This window comes from Epinephelus moara, chromosome 14, assembly GCF_006386435.1.
Source record: "Epinephelus moara isolate mb chromosome 14, YSFRI_EMoa_1.0, whole genome shotgun sequence".
NCBI classification, from domain to species: domain Eukaryota; kingdom Metazoa; phylum Chordata; class Actinopteri; order Perciformes; family Serranidae; genus Epinephelus; species Epinephelus moara.
The window spans coordinates 28,082,729-28,088,662 of record NC_065519.1 but is presented as its reverse complement, the minus strand read 5'-3'; positions in this window follow the sequence as shown (position 1 = coordinate 28,088,662).

Below are 5,934 nucleotides of genomic sequence, written 5' to 3'. Positions count from 1 at the left end.
TGGCCCCAGGGATACATTTGACTATGGCCGCTGGTGTTGCTAACTTCACGTTCCTCAGAATAGAGCTGCCAATAACCAGAGTTTTATCCTCAGCGGGTGTGTCGCTGAGTGGGGAAAAGCGGTTGGAAACGTGAACAGGCTGGTGGTGAGCCGTGGGCTTCGGCTTGGAGCTGCGCCTCACGAACAGTTACCCAGCCTCCCGGCTGTACGGGAGTTGCCGGAGGACAGTTAGCAGAGGCTAAGGCTATGCTATGTGGCTCCGCACCGGCTACAGGGGGCTGGCTAACTACCGCAGCTGCTGAATGGTTTCCCATGGTGTGGAGCCGCGCTTCTAATTCACTAAGCCTCGCCTCCAACGCAGCAAATAAGCTACACTTATTACAATTACCACTATCGCTGAAGGAGGCAGAGGCATAACTGAACATTTGGCACACCGAGCAAGAAAGAGCAGAAGGAGAAGCCATCGCTAACTGTAAAGCTAATGTAGCTACCAAGGCTAGTAACGTGCAAACAACAGCTAAGAGATTAGCAAGAAAGTCGTAGAAAGGAGGAGAGCTATAAGTGCTTAAACAGAACCAGTGTGGGTTAAGACTTGAAGTAGACGTTAAAGCAACTGAAGTGAGAAAACAGGCCAGCAGAATTCACCAGAGCAGTGCAGAGACGCTGTCACAGAAACACCGGAAATGACACAACTCGCTTACCGCAATACGTCAGCACGTCAGGTGATAAAGGATCAGCAAGGATGTTGCTGAAATCGTTATAATTTAAAGAGTAGATCGAGCAGGATGTTGCTTTATTTTGTATAGACATTAATGTAACAACTGGAGTTAATTGACAGACATATTTTCCACTTCAATTGTCATGTGTGTGACTGACACAGCATCACAAATCCAGCATGAACTCATCAGTGTTTCCATTGTGACTTTAGCTGATACATCAGTGTTAATTGAACTGTAATACTTAAGTTATGTAGATAATGAAATCATTGCAAAGCTTTAAGTATGACAGAAAGACAACCCAAGGATCCTCCATCTCGGTAAACAGTGTTATTCTTGCTGAACTCACACGGCAGAATTTCATCTACAACAGTGAAATTCATCCATAATTCATAATGAGTTTCACCCTGTTGCCACATAATCAGTTTTTCAGACATATTTCATTGGAGTAATCAAACATTCAGACAGTTGGCAACACATTGCACACTCACAGAAGGACACAAATAACTAAACCTGTATCTCTGTTGTCTTGTGTGCATGATACACATGTCGCCTCTCCGTATGCATGCGCACACAGTGTGTATGTGCACTTTGGAGCGCACACTGTAGGTGTGCACAACGGTAATTATTTCATGTGATGGTGCTCACAGGCTGTGAAAGCCAATATGAAAGACTCTGGATTGTTTGCTTGTCAAACACAACAAGGATGAGCTGTTGCTGGCAACAACAAGACAGTATTCACTGGTTATTATGTTCTTATTATCCATGTCCAGCAACAATTCAGCGATGCATGTAGCTTACTTTGGAACCACATTTGGGTAATGAAAAATGACACCACATACGTATCTGATTTACATTTTAAAATAAATAGCAGCTAACAATGACTTCAGAGATGTATTAGTATGCAGTTTATGTTTGTGTGCTGTAAACCTGTACATGGCTGATGGAACTGCATTTGGTCAGAAAAGTAATTTGTAATACCTTTAACAGTTGCCCAACTTGTAATCATTAAAGGTTTAGTTAAGCCTAATTACTTTGGTTGTATGCTGTGATTTCAGATTTCAAATTTTGTCCAAGTTTTCCAAGGACATACTTCTCTGGTAGAGGGTGGTTTGAGAGAAAAGTGTTGGGTAGGTTTATGGATTACGTAAGATGAATAATTGGTGGTATCCTTTACCTTAAAGGGAGAGTTCCTGCCAAAATTGAGAATATATATTTTTCCTCTTAGGTAGTGCTATTAACCTATCTTGATTATTTTGCTGCGAATTGCTGAGTTTTGGAGATATCGACTGTAGAGATGTCTGCCTTCTCTCAAATATAATGGAACTAGATGGCACTCGGCTTATGGTATGTAATTTATGTATGTAATACTTTTGAAATCTCTTTCTAAAAATCATGAACTGGTTACTCAAGATAATCCACAGACCTTGTTGTGGGCAGTTTCATGTAGGAAACTGCCAAATGTATCGACATGCAAAAGGAAGTGTGCATCTACTTTTTATTCTCGAGCTATCACCGAGCTACATACAGCTCAGCTGAAGAAGATACCATTGATGTTTGCATCTGGCACCATCACGAGCAAGAGCCTCTTGTCCATGAGAAGACATAAGCTTTTTCTGATAGAAAGAAATAGTCCCAACATGAAATTGCGCACAACAAGGTCTGTGGATTATCTTCAGTAACAGGGTCATGATTTCTGGAAAGAGACATTGATGTTGAGTTATTCAGATTTGTTTTTATATTCAAGAGAAGACAGACATCTCTACAGCCTATATGCAACAATCAACTCACACCAGAACAATCTAGATCGACATTTTAGGCCTACGTGTAAAAGCCCAGCAAGAGACAAGAGTTGAAAATTAGCAATAGCTATAAACCCTGTGCAACACATCAGTCTCACACTTGATTTGTTGAATTGCATCGTCCCTATCAAATCAAATAAAGAAAAAAAGAAAAGAAAAATAGTACTACAGGTGAGAGGAAAAATGTGTATTTTAGATTTTAGCGTGAACTGCAAGTACAACAATCTAAAAATACTCATTAAAAATTAAAGACATTCATTCAAAATCCAATTTAATTAAAAGTACATAAGTATTGTCAACAAAGGGTCCTTGAAACATCAAAAGGAAAGTACTTGTTCTGTAGATGTATGCCTCCAGTGACTGGAAGACACAGGTCAGTGTGGAACCCGTAGGCCTCTGTTTGGTTCTTTTCATTGACTTTAGCAGAATTCATGTAGCCTCTACAAAACCTGAAACTTTAAAATGCAACCTTACAGCAGTATTCACCCCATTTGCTACAAAAATTAATGATTAGAATTAAAATAAAATTTCCCTCATGTGTGAGATGGAGTTGGGTAGTTTTGTTGGGATTTAATTAGAATCAGTGCCTGTACTGTGCTTTTAATTTGTGAAGTGTATGCTCTAGGTTAGATTAGACAATCAGCAGAGGTGGTGATACTGTTAAAAGAAACACCGTGAAATGTCTGATATAAAAGTAAACACTTAAAAGTACTAAAAGGCGTTGGTGCACTGGTAGTTAATGAGATGGTTGTACTACGAGTTAGATGGATAGGTTACCAAGGAGGAGGTGGGTATACTCTACTATATGTTCTAGTGGCTTTTGGCTGATAAGGCCAGAAAAAGAGGTGGGTATACTCCGTACCTGCATACACCCTTCAATATGCCACTGCTAAAAGGTACTGTGTCCTGGTTAAATCATTGTCTTTGAATCAGACAACCTTTGTTGATCTTGGTCTTGACTCAGTCTCTGGCTCATTGGACTCAGTTGGATCCACTTGGATCTAGACTTGTCTTTGTTTAGTCTTAGACTGGCATACATTTAGACTGGGCAGTAGTATTGTATTGCATATTTCTTTATCATTTTACAGATTTCTGTAGTTCAAATGAAGGATTTGAAGCACATTGTAATAAAACCAAACAAAATGAGTTATTCAAAGGTTGTTTTTTTAGGTGTATGATGGGTTTTGTGTCGTGTAATGCTTAACAGTTGAACACAGTTAATTACAGTAAACATGTTGATTATATATGGAGAGTTCCTTATCAATATTGGAATCAATGTCCATATTAATAAAATGATGGATTTAAAACATATTGCCCAGCCGTGATGCTTTTGTTCTGCTGTGGAGAAGGTATTTCATTTTGTTTGTCGAGGTCTTAAAGAGGTCTTAAAAGGCATCAAATCTGATTTAAAATAAATGGACCCTGGAGCAAGACAATAACTTGTGCAAACAGGATCCATATCCTGTGCACACAAGATAAAAATACGTACCAATATACTTTCTTTTGGGACTTCCTCAGGCTCAGTACAAAACAGAGCAAAAAGGTAGTGAACACTGGATATTTGTCAGGTGGATGTTAATCCAAATGAATGTTTTTTATCTGCTAAATGTGTAGGCAACTTTATAAGGTGATGATATGTCAATGTTCTGCTGCCAAGTGGCCAAACACATCGATTAATACTGTTTTAGTGCATCTTGTAGTGTAGCTCACTATTATCGACAAAAGTATAGTGTTGCCATAGCTTTACTACTCATTCATTCATTCATTCATTCATTCATCTTCTAACCACTTCATCCTCTTGAGGGTCGCGGGGGGGCTGGAGCCTATCCCAGCAGGGTTGCAGTTTCAAAGTGCTCTCCCCAACACTGAGCAGTGACCACTGTTTCTAGAAAGACATGCTGCTGTTTAAATTTTCAAATGCAATCTTTCAATGCATGGGCAGCATGGTGGTGTAGTGGTTCACACTGTCGCCTCACAGCAAAAGGATTCCTGGTCCTCTAAATAAACTTAAGACATGAAAATCTTAGTTTTTAGGTTTACTGCCTACATTTAGGCAACAAAAGTACATGGTTAGTTCTAGAAAAAAAACATGGTTTGTTTTCAAACCAGCAGCACAGTGGTGTAGTGGTGTAGTGGTTTGCATTGTCACCTCACAGCAACATGGTTCCTGGTTCAAACCCTACAGGGGGAGCCCCCCTGTGCGGAGTTTGCATGTTCTCCCTGTGTCAGCTTGGGTTTTCTCCGGGTACTCCGGTTTCCTCCAACAATCCAAAGACATGCAGATTGGGGATAGGTTAATTGGTGACTCTAAATTGGCCGTAGGTGTGAATGGTTGTCTGTCTCTACATGTCAGCCCTGCGATAGTCTGGCGACCTGTCCAGGGTGTACCCTGCCTCTCGCCCAATGTCAGCTGGGATAGGCTCCAGCCGCCCCCCCGCGACCCTCAAGAGGATAAGCGGTTAGAAAATGGATGGATGAATGGATGGATCTTTCAATGCTGTGAGCACCACAAATGTAATTCCAATCCCCACCACTCTTTCGAGGTGGTGGCAGAAATCTCAAGGGACTGAAAACTGGGGAAACACAATGACAGCTTTCTAACTGTCTTCATACGACTAAGGGTGCAGTTTTGGTAAACCTACCCTGTAATACACGAAAGGTAAATTCATTTGATTTGAGTTAAACGTTTCCTTCACATCTTGTCATCTCAGAGCTTCATAATGTGTGTTAAAGCATGGCAGTTGAAAGCCATATAAAATAAGTTGGTGAACATTATAATTAAAAAGCCTTCCTGGAAAATGGCACATCCACTTTGATGCTCAGTCACACAAACCTGCACTGCCTCAGTCTGGACCTGTTTCCGTATAATTTTAATAGCCCACCCCTGAGGCACCTTTTTAAATTTGCAAGTGGACTATTATTTGAAAATTACGGCCATTAAAAATGACACTCTGTTCAATGGCCGTGTCACAAAATGTTACATGTACACTGTATGGAAGCTGAAACATCAAGCGTTCATAATGGGTAGAAACCATATTTCCAGTCATTTTACAAGCACTTGAGAACTGTCTTCTCTTGGCTGGACTGGAGTCAGTATCAGTGCTTACATGCAGCCCAGAAAACCACGTCACTTTTCAGAAAAGTGGGAAAATGTAGTCTAATGCCCTTTAAAGTGCTGGACTGTGGTGAGTGGGAATCAATAAGAGCAGCTATAAGCTCTACATGTTGATCACAACCAATTCAACTTGCTCCATCTTCCATTTAGCAGAATCACACTCAATCTGTGCTCCAAAGATGACATTACAAAGCCAAACTACTTCCCCGTCAACAGTTTAGATTCAGGTATCACATGTAGCCAACGGCAAACCAAAATGTTTTCACCTCAGGTTCTGCTCCACACAGTTGGCTACCTCAGT